At 50.7% G+C, this 25,508-nt stretch overlaps 1 protein-coding gene across 5 annotated transcripts in view; it reads left to right on the forward strand.

Annotated features, from left to right (window-relative positions):
* Positions 1-25,508, forward strand: part of VIT (vitrin) — a 2,362,557-nt gene that overhangs the window by 975,818 nt on the left and 1,361,231 nt on the right. The window lies entirely within an intron of this gene.

Consider the following 25,508-nt stretch of genomic DNA (forward strand, 5'->3'; position numbering starts at 1 on the left):
ACCTCACATGTGTGGGTGCACCTACCGGGGGCACAAAAGGAAACGGGTAACCCACTGGTAACCCCAAGCCTTTCGCCACTGCCCATTTTTTTCATGTGGGCAACCTACAACTTTAGGCCTAGGGTGTTGAAGCCAGCAAGGAAAACAGGGAACCCCTTGCATTTCCCAAAAGGGGACACCCGTGGGAATCCACAGAGGTCTGCCTTGCCCAAATTGCCCCAGTTTTTATTAGCCAGAATCCCAGACAAAGTGTGATATTTGGTGGGGAAAAAACGCAATGTTCACTTTGTCTGGGGTTCTGGGTAATACATTCTCGGCAGCTTCGCGCAAGTCAGACCTCTAAGCATTCCCATGGGTGTCCTCTTTTGGGAAATGCATGGGGTTCCCTGTTTTCCTTGCTGGCTTCGACCCACTAGGCCCAAATCTGTAGTTTGCACACATGAACACATTGTGCTGTGGCGAAAGGCTTGGGGCTACCATCGGTTTACCCTTTTCCTTTTGCGCCCCCGGTAGGTGCACCCACACATGTGAGGTATCTTTTTTTTGTCGGGACACCTGTGGGAACGCGAGAAGTTATGACATCTATTGTTGGCGATGTGTTTCGGTGAGTGGACACAGGGAAATGTCTCTGAAATTGGGTGGAAATGAAGACAATTCTCAGATATTTTGCTCTGGCCATCCACCGAAACACAATGCCAACAACACATGGCCAACCTTCCCACGTCCCCACACGTGTCCCGATGAAAACGGTACCTCACATGTGTGGGTGCACCTACCGGGGGCACAAAATGAAACGGGTAACCCACAGGTAACCCCAAGCCTTTCGCCACTGCCCATTTTTTTCATGTGGGCAACCTACAGCTTTAGGCCTAGGGTGTCGAAGCCAGCAAGGAAAACAGGGAACCCCTTGCATTTCCCAAAAGAGGACACCCATGGGAATCCACAGAGGTCTGCCTTGCGCAAATTGCCCCAGTTTTTATTTGCCACAATCCCCGACAATGTGTGACATTTGGTGGGGAAAAACACAATGTTCACTTTGTCTGGGGTTCTAGGTAATAAATTCTGGGCAGCTTCGCGCAAGTCAGACCTCTGTGCATTCCCATGGGTGTCCTCTTTTGGGAAATGCATGGGGTTCCCTGTTTTCCTTGCTGGCTTCGACCCCCTAGGCCCAAATCTGTAGTTTGCACACATGAACAAATTGTGCTGTGGCGAAAGGCTTGGGGTTACCATCGGTTTACCCTTTTCCTTTTGCGCCCCCGGAAGGTGCACCCAAACAGAGGAGGTACCTTTTTTTCGTCGGGACACCTGTGGGAACGCGAGAAGGTATGACATCTGTTGTTGGCGACGTGTTTCGGTGAGTGGACACAGGGAAATATCTCTGAAATTGGCTGGAAATTAAGACAATTCTCAGACATTTCGCTCTGGCCATCCACCGAAACACACCGCCAACAACACATGGCCTACCTTCCCGCGTCCCCACACGTGTCCCGATGAAACCGGTACCTCACATGTGTGGGTGCACCTACCGGGGTCGCAAAAAGAAACAGGTAACCCACTGGTAACCCCAAGCCTTTCGCCACTGCCTATTTTGTTCATGTGGGCAACCTACAGATTTGGGCCTAGGGTGTCGAAGCCAGCAAGGAAAACAGCGAACCCCATGCATTTCCCAAAAGAGGACTCCCGTGGGAATCCACAGAGGTCTGCCTTGCGCAAATTGCCCCAGTTTTTATTAGCCACAATCCTCGACAAAGTGTGATATTTGGTGGGGGAAAAAACACAATGTTCACTTTGTCTGGGGTTCTGGGTAATAAATTCTGGGCTGCTTCGCGCAAGTCAGACCTCTGTGCATTCCCACGGGTGTCCTCTTTTGGGAAATGCATGGGGTTCCCTGTTTTCCTTGCTGGCTTCGACACCCTAAGCCCAAATCTGTAGGTTGCCCACATGAACAAATTGTGCTGTGGCGAAAGGCTTGGGGTTACCAGCGGGTTACTCTTTTCCTTTTGCGCCCCGGTAGGTTCACCCACACATGTGAGGTACCTTTTACGTCGGGACACCTGTGGGAACGCGAGAAGGTATGACATCTGTTGTTGGCGACGTGTTTCAGTGAGTGGACACAGGGAAATGTCTCTGATATTGGCTGGAAATGAAGACAATTCTCAGACATTTCACTCTGGCAACCCACCGAAACACACCGCCAACAACCCATGGGCTACCTTCCTGCGTCCCCACACGTGTTTCAATGAAAACGGTACCTCACATGTGTGGGTGCACATACCGGGGGCACAAAAGGAAACAGGTAACCCACTGGTAACCCGAAGCCTTTCGCCACTGCCCATTTTGTTCATGTGAGCAACCTACAGCTTTAGGCCTAGGGTGTCGAAGCCAGCAAGGAAAACAGGGAACCCCTTGCATTTCCCAAAAGAGGACACCCGTGAGAATCCACAGAGGTCTGCCTTGCGCAATTTGCCCCAGTTTTTATTAGCCACAATCCCCGACAAAGTGTGATATTTGGTGGGGAAAAAACACAATGTTCACTTTGTCTGGTGTTCTGGGTAATAAATTCTGGGCAGCTTCGCGCGAGTCAGACCTCTGTGCATTCCCACGGGTGTCCTCTTTTGGGAAATGCATGGGGTTCCCTGTTTTCCTTGCTGACTTCGACCCCCTAGGCCCAAATCTGTAGTTTGCACACATGAACACATTGTGCTGTGGCGAAAGGCTTGGGGTTACCATCGGTTTACCCTTTTCCTTTTGCGCCCCCGGTAGGTGCACCCACACATGTGAGGTACCTTTTTCGTCGGGACACCTGTGGGAACGCGAAAAGTTATGACATCTATTGTTGGCGACGTGTTTCGGTGAGTGGACACAGGGAAATGTCTCTGAAATTGGCTGGAAATGAAGACAATTCTCAGATATTTCGCTCTGGCCATCCACCGAAACACAATGCCAACAACACATGGCCAACTTTTCCACGTCCCCACACGTGTCCCGATGAAAACGGTACCTCACATTTGTGGGTGCACCTACCGGGGGCAGAAAAGGAAACGGATAACCCACTGGTAACCCCAAGCCTTTCGCCACTGCCCATTTTTTTCATGTGGGCAACCTACAACTTTAGGCCTAGGGTGTCGAAGCCAGCAAGGAAAACAGGGAACCCCTTGCATTATCCAAAAGGGGACACCCGTGGGAATCCACAGAGGTCTGCCTTGCGCAAATTGCCCCAGTTTTTATTAGCCACAATCCCCGACAAATTGTGATATTTGGTGGGGAAAAAACGCAATGTTCACTTTGTATGGGGTTCTGGGTAATAAATTCTCGGCAGCTTCGCGCAAGTGTGACCTCTGTGCATTCCCATGGGTGTCCTCTTTTGGGAAATGCATGGGGTTCCCTGTTTTCCTTGCTGGCTTCGACCCCCTAGGCCCAAATCTGTAGTTTGCACACATGAACACATTGTGCTGTGGCGAAAGGCTTGGGGTTACCATCGGTTTACCCTTTTCCTTTTGCGCCCCCGGTAGGTGCACCCACACATGTGAGGTATCTTTTTTTGTCGGGACACCTGTGGGAACGCGAGAAGTTATGACATCTATTGTTGGCGATGTGTTTCGGTGAGTGGACACAGGGAAATGTCTCTGAAATTGGGTGGAAATGAAGACAATTCTCAGATATTTTGCTCTGGCCATCCACCGAAACACAATGCCAACAACACATGGCCAACCTTCCCACGTCCCCACACGTGTCCCGATGAAAACGGTACCTCACATGTGTGGGTGCACCTACCGGGGGCACAAAATGAAACGGGTAACCCACAGGTAACCCCAAGCCTTTCGCCACTGCCCATTTTTTTCATGTGGGCAACCTATAGCTTTAGGCCTAGGGTGTCGAAGCCAGCAAGGAAAACAGGGAACCCCTTGCATTTCCCAAAAGAGGACACCCATGGGAATCCACAGAGGTCTGCCTTGCGCAAATTGCCCCAGTTTTTATTAGCCACAATCCCCGACAATGTGTGACATTTGGTGGGGAAAAAACGCAATGTTCAATTTGTCTGGGGTTCTGGGTAATAAATTCTCGGCAGCTTCGCGCAAGTCAGACCTCTGTGCATTCCCATGGGTGTCCTCTTTTGGGAAATGCATGGGGTTCCCTGTTTTCCTTGCTTGCTTCGACCCCCTAGGCCCAAATCTGTAGTTTGCACACATGAACACATTGTGCTGTGGCGAAAGGCTTGGGGTTACCATCGGTTTACCCTTTTCCTTTTGCGCCCCCGGTAGGTGCACCCACACATGTGAGGTATCTTTTTTTGTCGGGACACCTGTGGGAACGCGAGAAGTTATGACATCTATTGTTGGCGATGTGTTTCGGTGAGTGGACACAGGGAAATGTCTCTGAAATTGGGTGGAAATGAAGACAATTCTCAGATATTTTGCTCTGGCCATCCACCGAAACACAATGCCAACAACACATGGCCAACCTTGCCATGTCCCCACACGTGTCCCGATGAAAACGGTACCTCACATGTGTGGGTGCACCTACCGGGGGCACAAAATGAAACGGGTAACCCACAGGTAACCCCAAGCCTTTCGCCACTGCCCATTTTTTTCATGTGGGCAACCTACAGCTTTAGGCCTAGGGTGTCGAAGCCAGCAAGGAAAACAGGGAACCCCTTGCATTTCCCAAAAGAGGACACCCATGGGAGTCCACAGAGGTCTGCCTTGCGCAAATTGCCCCAGTTTTTATTAGCCACAATCCTCCACAAAGTGTGATATTTGGTGGGGGAAAAAACACAATGTTCACTTTGTCTGGGGTTCTGGGTAATAAATTCTGGGCTGCTTCGCGCAAGTCAGACCTCTGTGCATTCCCACGGGTGTCCTCTTTTGGGAAATGCATGGGGTTCCGTGTTTTCCTTGCTGGCTTCGACACCCTAAGCCCAAATCTGTAGGTTGCCCACATGAACAAATTGTGCTGTGGCGAAAGGCTTGGGGTTACCAGCGGGTTACTCTTTTCCTTTTGCGCCCCGGTAGGTGCACCCACACATGTGAGGTACCTTTTACGTCGGGACACCTGTGGGAACGCGAGAAGGTATGACATCTGTTGTTGGCGACGTGTTTCAGTGAGTGGACACAGGGAAATGTCTCTGATATTGGCTGGAAATGAAGACAATTCTCAGACATTTCACTCTGGCAACCCACCGAAACACACCGCCAACAAACCATGGGCTACCTTCCTGCGTCCCCACAAGTGTCCTGATGAAAACAGTACCTCACATGTGTGGGTGCACCGACTGGGGGCGCAAATCGAAATGGGTAACCCACTGGTTACCCCAAGACATTCGCCACTGCCCATTTTGTTCATGTGGGCAACCTACAGATTTGGGCCTAGGGTGTCGAAGCCAGCAAGGAAAATATGGAACCCAATGCATTTCCCAAAAGAGGAAACCCGTGGGAATGCACAGAGGTCTGACTTGCGCAAAGCGGCCCAGAATTTCTTACACAGAACCCCAGACAAAGTGAACATTGTGTTTTTTCCACACCAAGTATCACACTTTGTCGGGGATTGTGGCTAATAAAAACTGGTCTGCCTTGGGTAAATTGCCCCAGTTTTTTTTAGCCACAATCCCCGACAAAGTGTGATATTTGGTGGGGGAAAAAACACAAAGTTCACTTTGTCTGGGGTTCTGGGTAATACATTCTGGGCCACTTTGCGCAATTCAGACCTCTGTGCATTCCCACGAGTGTCCTCTTTTGGGAAATGCATGGGGTTCCCTGTTTTCCTTGCTGGCTTCGACACCCTAGGACCAAATCTGTAGGTTGCTCACATGAACAAATTGTGCTGTGGCAAAAGGCTTGGGGTTACCAGCGGGTTACCCTTTTCCTTTTGCGCCCCCGGTAGGTGCACCCACACATGTGAGGTACCTTTTTCGTCGGGACACCTGTGGGAACGCGAGAAGGTATGACACAGGGAAATGTCTCTGAAATTGGCTGGAAATGAAGACAATTCTCAGACATTTCGCTCTGGCAACCCACCGAAACACACCGCCAACAACACATGGCCTACCTTCCTGCGTCCCCACACGTGTTTCAATGAAAACGGTACCTCACATGTGTGGGTGCACATACCGGGGGCGCAAAAGGAAACAAGTAACCCACTGGTAACCCGAAGCCTTTCGCCACTGCCCATTTTGTTCATGTGAGCAACCTACAGCTTTAGGCCTAGGGTGTCGAAGCCAGCAAGGAAAACAGGGAACCCCTTGCATTTCCCAAAAGATGACACCCGTGAGAATCCACAGAGGTCTGCCTTGCGCAATTTGCCCCAGTTTTTATTAGCCACAATCCCCGACAAAGTGTGATATTTGGTGGGGAAAAAACACAATGTTCACTTTGTCTGGTGTTCTGGGTAATAAATTCTGGGCAGCTTCGCGCAAGTCAGACCTCTGTGCATTCCCACGGGTGTCCTCTTTTGGGAAATGCATGGGGTTCCCTGTTTTCCTTGCTGACTTCGACCCCCTAGGCCCAAATCTGTAGTTTGCACAAATGAACACATTTTGCTGTGGCGAAAGGCTTGGAGTTACCATCGGTTTACCCTTTTCCTTTTGCGCCCCCGGTAGGTGCACCCACACATGTGAGGTACCTTTTTCGTCGGGACACCTGTGGGAACGCGAAAAGTTATGACATCTATTGTTGGCGACGTGTTTCGGTGAGTGGACACAGGGAAATGTCTCTGAAATTGGCTGGAAATGAAGACAATTCTCAGACATTTCGCTCTGGCAACCCACAGAAACACACCGCCAACAACACATGGCCTACCTTCCTGGGTCCCCACACGTGTTTCGATGAAAACGGTACCTCACATGTGTGGGTGCACATACCGGGGGCGCAAAAGGAAACGGGTAACCCACTGGTAACCCGAAGCCTTTCGCCACTGCCCATTTTGTTCATGTGAGCAACCTACAGCTTTAGGCCTAGGGTGTCGAAGCCAGCAAGGAAAACAGGGAACCCCTTGCATTTCCCAAAAGAGGACACCCGTGAGAATCCACAGAGGTCTGCCTTGCGCAATTTGCCCCAGTTTTTATTAGCCACAATCCCTGACAAAGTGTGATATTTGGTGGGGAAAAAACACAATGTTCACTTTGTCTGGTGTTCTGGGTAATAAATTCTGGGCAGCTTCGCGCAAGTCAGACCTCTGTGCATTCCCACGGGTGTCCTCTTTTGGGAAATGCATGGGGTTCCCTGTTTTCCTTGCTGACTTCGACCCCCTAGGCCCAAATCTGTAGTTTGCACACATGAACACATTGTGCTGTGGCGAAAGGCTTGGTGTTACCATCGGTTTACCCTTTTCCTTTTGCGCCCCCGGTAGGTGCACCCACACATGTGAGGTATTTTTTTCGTCGGGACACCTGTGGGAACGCGAAAAGTTATGACATCTATTGTTGGCGACGTGTTTCGGTGAGTGGACACAGGGAAATGTCTCTGAAATTGGCTGGAAATGAAGACAATTCTCAGATATTTCGCTCTGGCCATCCACCGAAACACAATGCCAAAAACACATGGCCAACTTTTCCACGTCCCCACACGTGTCCCGATGAAAACGGTACCTCACATGTGTGGGTGCACCTACCAGGGGCACAAAAGGAAAGGGGTAACCCACTGGTAACCCCAAGCCTTTCACCACTGCCCATTTTTTTCATGTGGGCAACCTACAACTTTAGGCCTAGGGTGTCGAAGCCAGCAAGGAAAACAGGGAACCCCTTGCATTTCCCAAAAGGGGACACCCGTGGGAATCCACAGAGGTCTGCCTTGCGCAAATTGCCCCAGTTTTTATTAGCCACAATCCCCGACAAAGTGTGATATTTGGTGGGGAAAAAACGCAATGTTCACTTTGTCTGGGGTTCTGGGTAATAAATTCTGGGCAGCTTCGCGCAAGTCAGACCTCTGTGCATTCCCACGGGTGTCCTCTTTTGGGAAATGCATGGGGTTCCCTGTTTTCCTTGCTGACTTCGACCCCCTAGGCCCAAATCTGTAGTTTGCACACATGAACACATTGTGCTGTGGCGAAAGGCTTGGGGTTACCATCGTTTTACCCTTTTCCTTTTGCGCCCCCGGTAGGTGCACCCACACATGTGAGGTACCTTTTTCGTCGGGACACCTGTGGGAACGCGAAAAGTTATGACATCTATTGTTGGCGATGTGTTTCGGTGAGTGGACACAGGGAAATGTCTCTGAAATTGGCTGGAAATGAAGACAATTCTCAGATATTTCGCTCTGGCCATCCACCGAAACACAATGCCAAAAACACATGGCCAACTTTTCCACGTCCCCACACGTGTCCCGATGAAAACGGTACCTCACATGTGTGGGTGCACCTACCGGGGGCACAAAAGGAAACGGGTAACCCACTGGTAACCCCAAGCCTTTCGCCACTGCCCATTTTTTTCATGTGGGCAACCTACAACTTTAGGCCTAGGGTGTTGAAGCCAGCAAGGAAAACAGGGAACCCCTTGCATTTCCCAAAAGGGGACACCCGTGGGAATCCACAGAGGTCTGCCTTGCCCAAATTGCCCCAGTTTTTATTAGCCAGAATCCCAGACAAAGTGTGATATTTGGTGGGGAAAAAACGCAATGTTCACTTTGTCTGGGGTTCTGGGTAATACATTCTCGGCAGCTTCGCGCAAGTCAGACCTCTAAGCATTCCCATGGGTGTCCTCTTTTGGGAAATGCATGGGGTTCCCTGTTTTCCTTGCTGGCTTCGACCCACTAGGCCCAAATCTGTAGTTTGCACACATGAACACATTGTGCTGTGGCGAAAGGCTTGGGGCTACCATCGGTTTACCCTTTTCCTTTTGCGCCCCCGGTAGGTGCACCCACACATGTGAGGTATCTTTTTTTTGTCGGGACACCTGTGGGAACGCGAGAAGTTATGACATCTATTGTTGGCGATGTGTTTCGGTGAGTGGACACAGGGAAATGTCTCTGAAATTGGGTGGAAATGAAGACAATTCTCAGATATTTTGCTCTGGCCATCCACCGAAACACAATGCCAACAACACATGGCCAACCTTCCCACGTCCCCACACGTGTCCCGATGAAAACGGTACCTCACATGTGTGGGTGCACCTACCGGGGGCACAAAATGAAACGGGTAACCCACAGGTAACCCCAAGCCTTTCGCCACTGCCCATTTTTTTCATGTGGGCAACCTACAGCTTTAGGCCTAGGGTGTCGAAGCCAGCAAGGAAAACAGGGAACCCCTTGCATTTCCCAAAAGAGGACACCCATGGGAATCCACAGAGGTCTGCCTTGCGCAAATTGCCCCAGTTTTTATTTGCCACAATCCCCGACAATGTGTGACATTTGGTGGGGAAAAACACAATGTTCACTTTGTCTGGGGTTCTAGGTAATAAATTCTGGGCAGCTTCGCGCAAGTCAGACCTCTGTGCATTCCCATGGGTGTCCTCTTTTGGGAAATGCATGGGGTTCCCTGTTTTCCTTGCTGGCTTCGACCCCCTAGGCCCAAATCTGTAGTTTGCACACATGAACAAATTGTGCTGTGGCGAAAGGCTTGGGGTTACCATCGGTTTACCCTTTTCCTTTTGCGCCCCCGGAAGGTGCACCCAAACAGAGGAGGTACCTTTTTTTCGTCGGGACACCTGTGGGAACGCGAGAAGGTATGACATCTGTTGTTGGCGACGTGTTTCGGTGAGTGGACACAGGGAAATATCTCTGAAATTGGCTGGAAATTAAGACAATTCTCAGACATTTCGCTCTGGCCATCCACCGAAACACACCGCCAACAACACATGGCCTACCTTCCCGCGTCCCCACACGTGTCCCGATGAAACCGGTACCTCACATGTGTGGGTGCACCTACCGGGGTCGCAAAAAGAAACAGGTAACCCACTGGTAACCCCAAGCCTTTCGCCACTGCCTATTTTGTTCATGTGGGCAACCTACAGATTTGGGCCTAGGGTGTCGAAGCCAGCAAGGAAAACAGCGAACCCCATGCATTTCCCAAAAGAGGACTCCCGTGGGAATCCACAGAGGTCTGCCTTGCGCAAATTGCCCCAGTTTTTATTAGCCACAATCCTCGACAAAGTGTGATATTTGGTGGGGGAAAAAACACAATGTTCACTTTGTCTGGGGTTCTGGGTAATAAATTCTGGGCTGCTTCGCGCAAGTCAGACCTCTGTGCATTCCCACGGGTGTCCTCTTTTGGGAAATGCATGGGGTTCCCTGTTTTCCTTGCTGGCTTCGACACCCTAAGCCCAAATCTGTAGGTTGCCCACATGAACAAATTGTGCTGTGGCGAAAGGCTTGGGGTTACCAGCGGGTTACTCTTTTCCTTTTGCGCCCCGGTAGGTTCACCCACACATGTGAGGTACCTTTTACGTCGGGACACCTGTGGGAACGCGAGAAGGTATGACATCTGTTGTTGGCGACGTGTTTCAGTGAGTGGACACAGGGAAATGTCTCTGATATTGGCTGGAAATGAAGACAATTCTCAGACATTTCACTCTGGCAACCCACCGAAACACACCGCCAACAACCCATGGGCTACCTTCCTGCGTCCCCACACGTGTTTCAATGAAAACGGTACCTCACATGTGTGGGTGCACATACCGGGGGCACAAAAGGAAACAGGTAACCCACTGGTAACCCGAAGCCTTTCGCCACTGCCCATTTTGTTCATGTGAGCAACCTACAGCTTTAGGCCTAGGGTGTCGAAGCCAGCAAGGAAAACAGGGAACCCCTTGCATTTCCCAAAAGAGGACACCCGTGAGAATCCACAGAGGTCTGCCTTGCGCAATTTGCCCCAGTTTTTATTAGCCACAATCCCCGACAAAGTGTGATATTTGGTGGGGAAAAAACACAATGTTCACTTTGTCTGGTGTTCTGGGTAATAAATTCTGGGCAGCTTCGCGCGAGTCAGACCTCTGTGCATTCCCACGGGTGTCCTCTTTTGGGAAATGCATGGGGTTCCCTGTTTTCCTTGCTGACTTCGACCCCCTAGGCCCAAATCTGTAGTTTGCACACATGAACACATTGTGCTGTGGCGAAAGGCTTGGGGTTACCATCGGTTTACCCTTTTCCTTTTGCGCCCCCGGTAGGTGCACCCACACATGTGAGGTACCTTTTTCGTCGGGACACCTGTGGGAACGCGAAAAGTTATGACATCTATTGTTGGCGACGTGTTTCGGTGAGTGGACACAGGGAAATGTCTCTGAAATTGGCTGGAAATGAAGACAATTCTCAGATATTTCGCTCTGGCCATCCACCGAAACACAATGCCAACAACACATGGCCAACTTTTCCACGTCCCCACACGTGTCCCGATGAAAACGGTACCTCACATTTGTGGGTGCACCTACCGGTGGCACAAAAGGAAACGGGTAACCCACTGGTAACCCCAAGCCTTTCGCCACTGCCCATTTTTTTCATGTGGGCAACCTACAACTTTAGGCCTAGGGTGTCGAAGCCAGCAAGGAAAACAGGGAACCCCTTGCATTATCCAAAAGGGGACACCCGTGGGAATCCACAGAGGTCTGCCTTGCGCAAATTGCCCCAGTTTTTATTAGCCACAATCCCCGACAAATTGTGATATTTGGTGGGGAAAAAACGCAATGTTCACTTTGTATGGGGTTCTGGGTAATAAATTCTCGGCAGCTTCGCGCAAGTGTGACCTCTGTGCATTCCCATGGGTGTCCTCTTTTGGGAAATGCATGGGGTTCCCTGTTTTCCTTGCTGGCTTCGACCCCCTAGGCCCAAATCTGTAGTTTGCACACATGAACACATTGTGCTGTGGCGAAAGGCTTGGGGTTACCATCGGTTTACCCTTTTCCTTTTGCGCCCCCGGTAGGTGCACCCACACATGTGAGGTATCTTTTTTTGTCGGGACACCTGTGGGAACGCGAGAAGTTATGACATCTATTGTTGGCGATGTGTTTCGGTGAGTGGACACAGGGAAATGTCTCTGAAATTGGGTGGAAATGAAGACAATTCTCAGATATTTTGCTCTGGCCATCCACCGAAACACAATGCCAACAACACATGGCCAACCTTCCCACGTCCCCACACGTGTCCCGATGAAAACGGTACCTCACATGTGTGGGTGCACCTACCGGGGGCACAAAATGAAACGGGTAACCCACAGGTAACCCCAAGCCTTTCGCCACTGCCCATTTTTTTCATGTGGGCAACCTACAGCTTTAGGCCTAGGGTGTCGAAGCCAGCAAGGAAAACAGGGAACCCCTTGCATTTCCCAAAAGAGGACACCCATGGGAATCCACAGAGGTCTGCCTTGCGCAAATTGCCCCAGTTTTTATTAGCCACAATCCCCGACAATGTGTGACATTTGGTGGGGAAAAACACAATGTTCACTTTGTCTGGGGTTCTAGGTAATAAATTCTGGGCAGCTTCGCGCAAGTCAGACCTCTGTGCATTCCCATGGGTGTCCTCTTTTGGGAAATGCATGGGGTTCCCTGTTTTCCTTGCTGGCTTCGACCCCCTAGGCCCAAATCTGTAGTTTGCACACATGAACAAATTGTGCTGTGGCGAAAGGCTTGGGGTTACCATCGGTTTACCCTTTTCCTTTTGCGCCCCCGGAAGGTGCACCCAAACAGAGGAGGTACCTTTTTTTCGTCGGGACACCTGTGGGAACGCGAGAAGGTATGACATCTGTTGTTGGCGACGTGTTTCGGTGAGTGGACACAGGGAAATATCTCTGAAATTGGCTGGAAATGAAGACAATTCTCAGACATTTCGCTCTGGCCATCCACCGAAACACACCGCCAACAACACATGGCCTACCTTCCCGGGTCCCCACACGTGTCCCAATGAAACCGGTACCTCACATGTGTGGGTGCACCTACCGGGGTCGCAAAAAGAAACAGGTAACCCACTGGTAACCCCAAGCCTTTCGCCACTGCCTATTTTGTTCATGTGGGCAACCTACAGATTTGGGCCTAGGGTGTCGAAGCCAGCAAGGAAAACAGCGAACCCCATGCATTTCCCAAAAGAGGACTCCCGTGGGAATCCACAGAAGTCTGCCTTGCGCAAATTGCCCCTGTTTTTATTAGCCACAATCCTCCACAAAGTGTGATATTTGGTGGGGGAAAAAACACAATGTTCACTTTGTCTGGGGTTCTGGGTAATAAATTCTGGGCTGCTTCGCGCAAGTCAGACCTCTGTGCATTCCCACGGGTGTCCTCTTTTGGGAAATGCATGGGGTTCCGTGTTTTCCTTGCTGGCTTCGACACCCTAAGCCCAAATCTGTAGGTTGCCCACATGAACAAATTGTGCTGTGGCGAAAGGCTTGGGGTTACCAGCGGGTTACTCTTTTCCTTTTGCGCCCCGGTAGGTGCACCCACACATGTGAGGTACCTTTTACGTCGGGACACCTGTGGGAACGCGAGAAGGTATGACATCTGTTGTTGGCGACGTGTTTCAGTGAGTGGACACAGGGAAATGTCTCTGATATTGGCTGGAAATGAAGACAATTCTCAGACATTTCACTCTGGCAACCCACCGAAACACACCGCCAACAACCCATGGGCTACCTTCCTGCGTCCCCACAAGTGTCCTGATGAAAACAGTACCTCACATGTGTGGGTGCACCTACTGGGGGCGCAAAACGAAATGGGTAACCCACTGGTTACCCCAAGACATTCGCCACTGCCCATTTTGTTCATGTGGGCAACCTACAGATTTGGGCCTAGGGTGTCGAATCCAGCAAGGAAAATAGGGAACCCAATGCATTTCCCAAAAGAGGAAACCCGTGGGAATGCAGAGAGGTCTGACTTGCGCAAAGCGGCCCAGAATTTCTTACACAGAACCCCAGACAAAGTGAACATTGTGTTTTTTCCACACCAAGTATCACACTTTGTCGGGGATTGTGGCTAATAAAAACTGGTCTGCCTTGGGTAAATTGCCCCAGTTTTTTTTAGCCACAATCCCCGACAAAGTGTGATATTTGGTGGGGGAAAAAACACAAAGTTCACTTTGTCTGGGGTTCTGGGTAATACATTCTGGGCCACTTCGCGCAATTCAGACCTCTGTGCATTCCCACGGGTGTCCTCTTTTGGGAAATGCATGGGGTTCCCTGTTTTCCTTGCTGGCTTCGACACCCTAGGACCAAATCTGTAGGTTGCCCACATGAACAAATTGTGCTGTGGCAAAAGGCTTGGGGTTACCAGCGGGTTACCCTTTTCCTTTTGCGCCCCCGGTAGGTGCACCCACACATGTGATGTACCTTTTTCGTCGGGACACCTGTGGGAACGCGAGAAGGTATGACACAGGGAAATGTCTCTGAAATTGGCTGGAAATGAAGACAATTCTCAGACATTTCGCTCTGGCAACCCACCGAAACATACCGCCAACAACACATGGCCTACCTTCCCGCATCCCCACACGTGTTTCGATGAAAACGGTACCTCACATGTGTGGGTGCACCTACCGGGGGCACAAAAGGAAACGGGTAACCCACTGGTAACCCCAAGCCTTTCGCCACTGCCCATTTTGTTCATGTGGGCAACCTACAGCTTTAGGCCTAGGGTGTCGAAGACAGCAAGGAAAACAGGGAACCCCTTGCATTTCCCAAAAGAGGACACCCGTGGGAATCCACAGAGGTCTGCCTTGCGCAAATTGCCCCAGTTTTTATTAGCCACAATCCCCGACAAAGTGTGAGATTTGGTGGAGAAAAAATGCAATGTTCACTTTGTCTGGGGTGCTGGGTAATAAATTCTGGGCAGCTTCGCGCAAGTCAGACCTCTGTGCATTCCCATGGGTGTCCTCTTTTGGGAAATGCATGGGGTTCCCTGTTTTCCTTGCTGACTTCGACCCCCTAGGCCCAAATCTGTAGTTTGCACACATGAACACATTGTGCTGTGGCGAAAGGCTTGGGGTTACCATCGGTTTGCCCTTTTCCTTTTGCGCCCCCGGTAGGTGCACCCACACATGTGAGGTACCTTTTGCGTCGGGACACCTGTGGGAACGCGAGAAGGTATGACATCTGTTGTTGGCGACGTGTTTCGGTGAGTGGACACAGGGAAATGTCTCTGAAATTGGCTGGAAATGAAGACAATTCTCAGACGTTTCGCTCTGGCAACCCACCGAAACACACCGCCAACAACACATGGCCTACCTTCCTGCGTCCCCACACGTGTTTCGATGAAAACGGTACCTCACATGTGTAGGTGCACATACCGGGGGCGCAAAAGGAAACGGGTAACCCACTGGTAACCCGAAGCCTTTCGCCACTGCCCATTTTGTTCATGTGAGCAACCTACAGCTTTAGGCCCAGGGTGTCAAAGCCAGCAAGGAAAACAGGGAACTCCTTGCACTTCCCAAAAGGGGACACCCGTGGGAATCCACAGAGGTCTGCCTTGCGCAAATTGCCCCAGTTTTTATTAGCCACAATCCCCGACAAAGTGTGATATTTGGTGGGGAAAAAACGCAATGTTCACTTTGTCTGGGGTTCTGGGTAATAAATTCTCAGCAGCTTCGCGCAAGTCAGCCCTCTGTGCATTCCCATGGGTGTCCTCTTTTGGGAAATGCATGGAGTTCCCTGTTTTCCTTGCTGGCTTCGACCCCCTAGGCCCAAATCTGTAGTTTGCACACATGAACACATTGTGCTGTGGCGAAAGGCTTGGGGTTACCATCGGTTTACTCTTTTCCTTTTGCGCCCCGGTAGGTTCACCCACACATGTGAGGTATCTTTTACGTCGGGACACCTGTGGGAACGCGAGAAGGTAAGACATCTGTTGTTGGCGACGTGTTTCAGTGAGTGGACACAGGGAAATGTCTCTGATATTGGCTGGAAATGAAGACAATTCTCAGACATTTCACTCTGGCAACCCACCGAAACACACCGCCAACAACCCATGGGCTACCTTCCTGCGTCCCCACAAGTGTCCTGATGAAAACGGTACCTCACATGTGTGGGTGCACTTACTGGGGGCGCAAAACGAAATGGGTAACCCACTGGTTACCCCAAGACATTCGCCACTGCCCATTTTGTTCATGTGGGCAACCTACAGATTTGGGCCTAGGGTATCGAAGCCAGCAAGGAAAATATGGAACCCAATGCATTTCCCAAAAGAGGAAACCCGTGGGAATGCACAGAGGTCTGACTTGCGCAAAGCGGCCCAGAATTTCTTACACAGAACCCCAGACAAAGTGAACATTGTGTTTTTTCCACACCAAGTGTCACACTTTGTCGGGGATTGTGGCTATAAAAACTGGTCTGCCTTGGGTAAATTGCCCCAGTTTTTTTTAGCCACAATCCCCGACAAAGTGTGATATTTGGTGGGGGAAAAAACACAAAGTTCACTTTTTCTGGGGTTCTGGGTAATAAATTCTGGGCCACTTCGCGCAATTCAGACCTCTGTGCATTCGCACGGGTGTCCTCTTTTGAGAAATGCATGGGGTTCCCTGTTTTCCTTGCTCGCTTCGACACCCTAGGACCAAATCTGTAGGTTGCCCACATGAACAAATTGTGCTGTGGCGAAAGGCTTGGGGTTACCAGCGGGTTACCCTTTTCCTTTTGCGCCCCCGGTAGGTGCACCCACACATGTGAGGTACCTTTTTCGTCGGGACACCTGTGGGAACGCGAGAAGGTATGACATCTGTTGTTGGCGACGTGTTTCGGTGAGTGGACACAGGGAAATGTCTCTGAAATTGGCTGGAAATGAAGACAATTCTCAGACATTTCGCTCTGGCAACCCACCGAAACACACCGCCAACAACACATGGCCTACCTTCCTGCGTCCCCACACGTGTTTCAATGAAAACGGTACCTCACATGTGTGGGTGCACATACCGGGGGCGCAAAAGGAAACGGGTAACCCACTGGTAACCCGAAGCCTTTCGCCACTGCCCATTTTGTTCATGTGAGCAACCTACAGCTTTAGGCCTAGGGTGTCGAAGCCAGCAAGGAAAACAGGGAACCCCTTGAATTTCCCAAAAGAGGACACCCGTGAGAATCCACAGAGGTCTGCCTTGCGCAATTTGCCCCAGTTTTTATTAGCCACAATCCCCGACAAATTGTGATATTTGGTGGGGAAAAAACGCAATGTTCAATTTGTCTGGAGTTCTGGGTAATAAATTCTCGGCAGCTTCGCGCAAGTCAGACCTCTGTGCATTCCCATGGGTGTCCTCTTTTGGGAAATGCATGGGGTTCCCTGTTTTCCTTGCTTGCTTCGACCCCCTAGGCCCAAATCTGTAGTTTGCACACATGAACACATTGTGCTGTGGCGAAAGGCTTGGGGTTACCATCGGTTTACCCTTTTCCTTTTGCGCCCCCGGTAGGTGCACCCACACATGTGAGGTATCTTTTTTTGTCGGGACACCTGTGGGAACGCGAGAAGTTATGACATCTATTGTTGGCGATGTGTTTCGGTGAGTGGACACAGGGAAATGTCTCTGAAATTGGGTGGAAATGAAGACAATTCTCAGATATTTTGCTCTGGCCATCCACCGAAACACAATGCCAACAACACATGGCCAACCTTGCCACGTCCCCACACGTGTCCCGATGAAAACGGTACCTCACATGTGTGGGTGCACCTACCGGGGGCACAAAATGAAACGGGTAACCCACAGGTAACCCCAAGCCTTTCGCCACTGCCCATTTTTTTCATGTGGGCAACCTACAGCTTTAGGCCTAGGGTGTCGAAGCCAGCAAGGAAAACAGGGAACCCCTTGCATTTCCCAAAAGAGGACACCCATGGGAGTCCACAGAGGTCTGCCTTGCGCAAATTGCCCCAGTTTTTATTAGCCACAATCCTCGACAAAGTGTGATATTTGGTGGGGGAAAAAACACAATGTTCACTTTGTCTGGGGTTCTGGGTAATAAATTCTGGACTGCTTCGCGCAAGTCAGACCTCTGTGCATTCCCACGGGTGTCCTCTTTTGGGAAATGCATGGGGTTCCCTGTTTTCCCTGCTGGCTTCGACACCCTAAGCCCAAATCTGTAGGTTGCCCACATGAACAAATTGTGCTGTGGCGTAAGGCTTGGGGTTACCAGCGGGTTACTCTTTTCCTTTTGCGCCCCGGTAGGTGCACCCACACATGTGAGGTACCTTTTACGTCGGGACACCTGTGGGAACGCGAGAAGGTATGACATCTGTTGTTGGCGACGTGTTTCAGTGAGTGGACACAGGGAAATGTCTCTGATATTGGCTGGAAATGAAGACAATTCTCAGACATTTCACTCTGGCAACCCACCGAAACACACCGCCAACAAACCATGGGCTACCTTCCTGCGTCCCCACAAGTGTCCTGATGAAAACAGTACCTCACATGTGTGGGTGCACCGACTGGGGGCGCAAATCGAAATGGGTAACCCACTGGTTACCCCAAGACATTCGCCACTGCCCATTTTGTTCATGTGGGCAACCTACAGATTTGGGCCTAGGGTGTCGAAGCCAGCAAGGAAAATATGGAACCCAATGCATTTCCCAAAAGAGGAAACCCGTGGGAATGCACAGAGGTCTGACTTGCGCAAAGCGGCCCAGAATTTCTTACACAGAACCCCAGACAAAGTGAACATTGTGTTTTTTCCACACCAAGTATCACACTTTGTCGGGGATTGTGGCTAATAAAAACTGGTCTGCCTTGGGTAAATTGCCCCAGTTTTTTTTAGCCACAATCCCCGACAAAGTGTGATATTTGGTGGGGGAAAAAACACAAAGTTCACTTTGTCTGGGGTTCTGGGTAATACATTCTGGGCCACTTTGCGCAATTCAGACCTCTGTGCATTCCCACGAGTGTCCTCTTTTGGGAAATGCATGGGGTTCCCTGTTTTCCTTGCTGGCTTCGACACCCTAGGACCAAATCTGTAGGTTGCTCACATGAACAAATTGTGCTGTGGCAAAAGGCTTGGGGTTACCAGCGGGTTACCCTTTTCCTTTTGCGCCCCCGGTAGGTGCACCCACACATGTGAGGTACCTTTTTCGTCGGGACACCTGTGGGAACGCGAGAAGGTATGACACAGGGAAATGTCTCTGAAATTGGCTGGAAATGAAGACAATTCTCAGACATTTCGCTCTGGCAACCCACCGAAACACACCGCCAACAACACATGGCCTACCTTCCTGCGTCCCCACACGTGTTTCAATGAAAACGGTACCTCACATGTGTGGGTGCACATACCGGGGGCGCAAAAGGAAACAAGTAACCCACTGGTAACCCGAAGCCTTTCGCCACTGCCCATTTTGTTCATGTGAGCAACCTACAGCTTTAGGCCTAGGGTGTCGAAGCCAGCAAGGAAAACAGGGAACCCCTTGCATTTCCCAAAAGATGACACCCGTGAGAATCCACAGAGGTCTGCCTTGCGCAATTTGCCCCAGTTTTTATTAGCCACAATCCCCGACAAAGTGTGATATTTGGTGGGGAAAAAACACAATGTTCACTTTGTCTGGTGTTCTGGGTAATAAATTCTGGGCAGCTTCGCGCAAGTCAGACCTCTGTGCATTCCCACGGGTGTCCTCTTTTGGGAAATGCATGGGGTTCCCTGTTTTCCTTGCTGACTTCGACCCCCTAGGCCCAAATCTGTAGTTTGCACAAATGAACACATTTTGCTGTGGCGAAAGGCTTGGAGTTACCATCGGTTTACCCTTTTCCTTTTGCGCCCCCGGTAGGTGCACCCACACATGTGAGGTACCTTTTTCGTCGGGACACCTGTGGGAACGCGAAAAGTTATGACATCTATTGTTGGCGACGTGTTTCGGTGAGTGGACACAGGGAAATGTCTCTGAAATTGGCTGGAAATGAAGACAATTCTCAGACATTTCGCTCTGGCAACCCACAGAAACACACCGCCAACAACACATGGCCTACCTTCCTGCGTCCCCACACGTGTTTCGATGAAAACGGTACCTCACATGTGTGGGTGCACATACCGGGGGCGCAAAAGGAAACGGGTAACCCACTGGTAACCCGAAGCCTTTCGCCACTGCCCATTTTGTTCATGTGAGCAACCTACAGCTTTAGGCCTAGGGTGTCGAAGCCAGCAAGGAAAACAGGGAACCCCTTGCATTTCCCAAAAGAGGACACCCGTGAGAATCCACAGAGGTCTGCCTTGCGCAATTTGCCCCAGTTTTTATTAGCCACAATCCCTGACAAAGTGTGATATTTGGTGGGGAAAAAACACAATGTTCACTTTGTCTGGTGTTCTGGGTAATAAATTCTGGGCAGCTTCGCGCAAGTCAGACCTCTGTGCATTCCCACGGGTGTCCTCTTTTGGGAAATGCATGGGGTTCCCTGTTTTCCTTGCTGACTTCGACCCCCTAGGCCCAAATCTGTAGTTTGCACACATGAACACATTGTGCTGTGGCGAAAGGCTTGGTGTTACCATCGGTTTACCCTTTTCCTTTTGCGCCCCCGGTAGGTGCACCCACACATGTGAGGTATTTTTTTCGTCGGGACACCTGTGGGAACGCGAAAAGTTATGACATCTATTGTTGGCGACGTGTTTCGGTGAGTGGACACAGGGAAATGTCTCTGAAATTGGCTGGAAATGAAGACAATTCTCAGATATTTCGCTCTGGCCATCCACCGAAACACAATGCCAAAAACACATGGCCAACTTTTCCACGTCCCCACACGTGTCCCGATGAAAACGGTACCTCACATGTGTGGGTGCACCTACCAGGGGCACAAAAGGAAACGGGTAACCCACTGGTAACCCCAAGCCTTTCACCACTGCCCATTTTTTTCATGTGGGCAACCTACAACTTTAGGCCTAGGGTGTCGAAGCCAGCAAGGAAAACAGGGAACCCCTTGCATTTCCCAAAAGGGGACACCCGTGGGAATCCACAGAGGTCTGCCTTGCGCAAATTGCCCCAGTTTTTATTAGCCACAATCCCCGACAAAGTGTGATATTTGGTGGGGAAAAAACGCAATGTTCACTTTGTCTGGGGTTCTGGGTAATAAATTCTGGGCAGCTTCGCGCAAGTCAGACCTCTGTGCATTCCCACGGGTGTCCTCTTTTGGGAAATGCATGGGGTTCCCTGTTTTCCTTGCTGACTTCGACCCCCTAGGCCCAAATCTGTAGTTTGCACACATGAACACATTGTGCTGTGGCGAAAGGCTTGGGGTTACCATCGTTTTACCCTTTTCCTTTTGCGCCCCCGGTAGGTGCATGTGATGCCGGAAATGCATCTGAGGGACAGGGCCTCTGAATCCTTGTCCTTTTTCTGTTTTTACCGTGTGTTCTGTCATGTTTTCTGCCCAGGAGTCCATGAGGGACTCCTGGCAGTGCAGCTCTCTTTTGGTTTGGTGAACAGACCCATGGGATACCCTTATGGCACCCATGGGTAGGGGTACAACCCTGTGCCCCTAGTGTATGTTTTTGGGCACCTGTGGGTGGCCCACAGAGCAGGGTATGGGCTGGTGGCAGCTCCATGCTAAACTTGACAGGTGCTCTGGGTGTCCTCCATTTCGGGATACCCAGGCCCTGCCATTGGGATCAGTTGATTCCTGATAGAAACAAGATGGCCCCTGTGGCCTCTTGCTTTCTATTGCCTGTTGTCTTGTTTTTCCCAAAGTCCTGGGAAGCCCTGGCTCTGTCCCTTCCCCCTGGCTGGCTGTTGGGTGGAAGTTCCATATATGGTGTTGTTGTGAAGGCCCAGCTAGACTGACTGGAGCCTTCCCAGTGACTGTATGTTATGGGTACCTCCTGTGGGTGGGACCTGGGTGAATGGAGTGTGTGACCAATATACACTCCTTGTTGTGGTTGTCTGGTTTCTGGCATGAGAGACAAAGACTGAGACAGCCCTGCCCGAAACTGGCCTGAATGCAGTGTGTAGTGTTGAATGGCTGGGTACTTGTCCCAATCCACATTCCTTGTTGTGAGTGTCTGAAAGGGAGGAGTGTGGCCTGAATGCACTGTGTGCCTGATTGGCTGACTGACTGCATGAATGCCCTTCTGTGTGATTGGCTGCTGTGTGTGTGCCAGCAGTGTGGATGAGAGACAGAATAGTATATCTGGGGACCTCTCACCACTGGAAATTGTTCAGAAGCATTCAGAAGCTGAGTCTCCACTCAAGAGTAACTGGATTTGCTGATCCTCGACGTCCAGCTGGAAGAAGAAGACTTGCTGTGGCATTTGCTTCGACGGAACTGAAGGTTGTCGAAATCGTCGAGGACTGACCCGAGAGAGGACCTGGTAAGGCGCCCTCTTCCCGTGCTCCGAGGGACCATCGAGCACCGCTGAATCTTCGCCGAAGCGCCCTGGAAGTCAGACCCTCGAAAGGCTGCCGACCCGAGACGGGACCGCCGAGGAGATCGAAGTGAAGCACCCGGACATCGACGCTGTCGAAGTCCATTGCCGTCGACCAGGGTTCGCAGGTCTGTGTAACCGCTGGAGGCCCGTCGAAGTTGTGTTGCCCCGCCGTGGGAACCACTTGACGCCGTGCCGCCGACGACCGGAGCCGTCCGCTCCTTGCCTAAGAACATTTGCCTTGAAGGACTCCCTCGTCCGCATCGTCGGCCGCTTTGTCCCGCCGGAGAAAGTCGAGGACGACCAACGCGCCGAGGAGAATCCGCCGGTGGGTTTCCCGCCACCTCACGACCCCAAAGACTCGAGCGACTCGACGCCCTTGCTGGGCCACCGTCACCCACAATCTTTGCGGTCCAGAACTAGTGTCGCCGAGGTGCCCCGCACGCCTCTTCCTCGCAGGACGCCGACGTCTCGACGCCGACGAGCACCGCTCGGATCGAAGCCTGCCGCCTCATCGACGCCGTTCTACCTTGTTTGTTGTCGGACGTTCGACGCCCCGTGTCTCCCGCTTGAAAGGGAAGGCATTCAAGAAGGGCCGTCGATTCCCCGACACCGAACACCGAGTTCCTCGACGCTTCTCGACGCCTCTCGACGATCCGTGACTCCTGCTTTAAAGGGGGTCATTCAAGAAGGATCTGTCGACGCCTCTTCGAAGAACTCGACTCCACCAGGTACATTGGGGGGGTAAAAACATTATAGGAGAGAAATAGACTATTGAACAATATATGGACTGGGCTGGTGTTATATCTCTTTATTTTACAGGTTGCCCAGGTGGGGGGATCTCCACACAGAACTGTGTCCAGTGGTAGGGGCCAGTATTCTGCCTATTGTTTCAACCCTCTGTTATCTCTCCTCTCTCTATTGCTGGTTTCCTTCTTATTGATCTGTGTGCCATTTTAACAGTATTGTGAATGCACTTTAATGAGGTCTAATATTAGTGGTACCACTTTAGAATTGTAGATATTTACCATTGCTGATTTTCCTGAGCACAAAGTGCGTTATTGTGATAAGTGTACATAACCCTTGAATATTAATTATATAAAGACTGTGTTTTCAGTAATACAGTGTGTGGACATTCCTTTGTGGGGGCTTGGGGGATACACTGTACTTAAGAACCAGCCTGCATCACCTCCTGAGAAGCTAGGCCTTGATTGCTCGTCCATAGCTACCGTAATCGAGAATCTTGGCTGGGGTCTTCTGTGCCTCTCCTCTACCATATAGAGAGCGGAAGTACAGACCCCCCCACCGGTCTTGACAAGCTGGTGGCAGCGGTGGGATGCTTATGGTTTTAAGACTCAGTGTATAACCGTGCCACTTACAAAATATCCGCACTTTATTAGATTAAGGTTTGGGTGTGTACCAAATAACTGCATTACAGGCAATGGAGCCCATTGCAAATGGTAAATTGACTCGGATGAGCTTAGAGGCTCTCCAGAGTGCTTGTGAAGCCAGGGAGTTGGACTTTGTGGATAAGTCTAGGGCTGAGCTGATAGCTGCCCTGGTGGACTACCAGACTGATGGTGAAACCCTTGATGAAGGGGGGGATGCAACCAGTGAGGACTCTGCCCCTGGGGTTGTCGCTGAATCTGTTTCTGGGAATGCCACCATTCCTGCTGCCTCTGTTCCAAACCCCAGCAATTCCATGGAACTTGAGTTATTAAGGATGAAATTGGCCTTTGAATATCGCAAGTTGGAAATAGAAGCTGAGCTTAAGAAAGAGGAGCTGGCACAGCAAGTGGAACTCAAGAATAGGGATCTTGCGCTCAAAGACAAGGACACTGAATGTCAGAGAATCCAGCTAGAGAGAGCTAGAGTGGAGACTTCAGCTAGACCAATTGAGAGTGGCAGGTCCCCAGCCACCAAGTTTATGAAAGATTTGGTTGGTGTGTTTGTGGAGGGTTCAGATATCCTCCAATGGATTGAAGCGTTTGAAATGGCTTGTGCAATTCATGATGTAGATAAAAGAGATTGGGCTAAGTGTTTGTTAAGCAGAGTGCCTCAAACTGGATATGACTGTATTCTGAAGCTGAGTGTGGAGGAAAGGGGTCAGTATGAGTGTATGAAGTCTGCTTTGATTGCCAAGTTTGGCAAGACACCTACCCAATACCTTAAAAGGTTCAGGGATTTTAAGAAAAGAGAGAATGTGTCTTGGGTTGACTGGGTGAGTACTGCGCACATGAACATGATGGGGTGGATTGACGGTTACAAGGTGAAAACTTTTGTTGAGTTGTCCCACCTCTTGTTTTTTGAGCATTTTTCTGAAGCCTGTTCACCAGAGCTGCGTCAGTATGTGGCTGACCAGAACATTTTGGACCCCTTTAAGCTGGCTAGGTTGGCTGACAAGTGGGTCTCCCACCGGGTGTCCCCTAAGGACTCCAGTGGGAAGGACAAGGACAAAGAAAAGGGGACCTCTCAGAAAGCTGAGGAGTCCCAAAAGCAATCACAGTCGGGTAAACCAAAACCTTCCTCTCCTAAGACCCAAAAATCTGGTGGGGATAAGTCCTCTGTGGGTGGGAATAAGAGTAGTGGTCCACCTGCTGCAAAGCAGGTTCCCAGTGGTTCCAGTACCGTACCCCGCACTCCTGGCACTTGTTGGGATTGTGGGGCTCTGGATCACAAAAGGGGTGACCCCAAGTGTAAAGGTAAGGCACTTGGAGTACAGGCTGTCAGCCTGACCTACCCTTACCCCGTGGCTGAGGTGGAGGCCACTGTCCTCCCCTCCTCTACAGGAATCACATTTGGTGCTCCGGTAGAGATTTCCTTAGTGTCCCTTGGGGCCTGGGACCAGTACGCAGAAGTACTGGCAACTATCCCGCAGAACACCCGTAGGTTTTTGAGAAGTGTCCTCTTGAATGGCCAGCCTTCTACTGGTTTGAGAGACACTGGGGCAAGCATGACAGTGGTGGACAGGACCCTGCTCAAGCCAGAGGACTATGAAGGTGCTCCTCTGCAAACCACCAGATTAGCTGGTGGGCCTCCCAAATTATCACCTGTAGCCTTAGTCACACTCATGATTGGAGACAAGACAGCAAAGCTTCCTGTCCTGGTTCAGGACAATGTCCCTGCTAACATTCTGTTAGGTAATGATCTAGTGGAGTTGGGGTTGATCTCGGATGGTCTTCCCATGACTGCTGCTGCAGTCACTAGGTCACAGGTGACACCGGGTCTGGCTGTGAGTCAGGTATCCGAGCCAAAGGCGAGGCCTAAGGCAAGAAGAAGGAAGACCAAGAAGGCCACCTCTGTGG

Source organism: Ambystoma mexicanum, chromosome 4q (genome assembly GCF_040938575.1).
Source record: "Ambystoma mexicanum isolate Mex_15411 chromosome 4q, UKY_AmexF1_1, whole genome shotgun sequence".
Taxonomy (NCBI): domain Eukaryota; kingdom Metazoa; phylum Chordata; class Amphibia; order Caudata; family Ambystomatidae; genus Ambystoma; species Ambystoma mexicanum.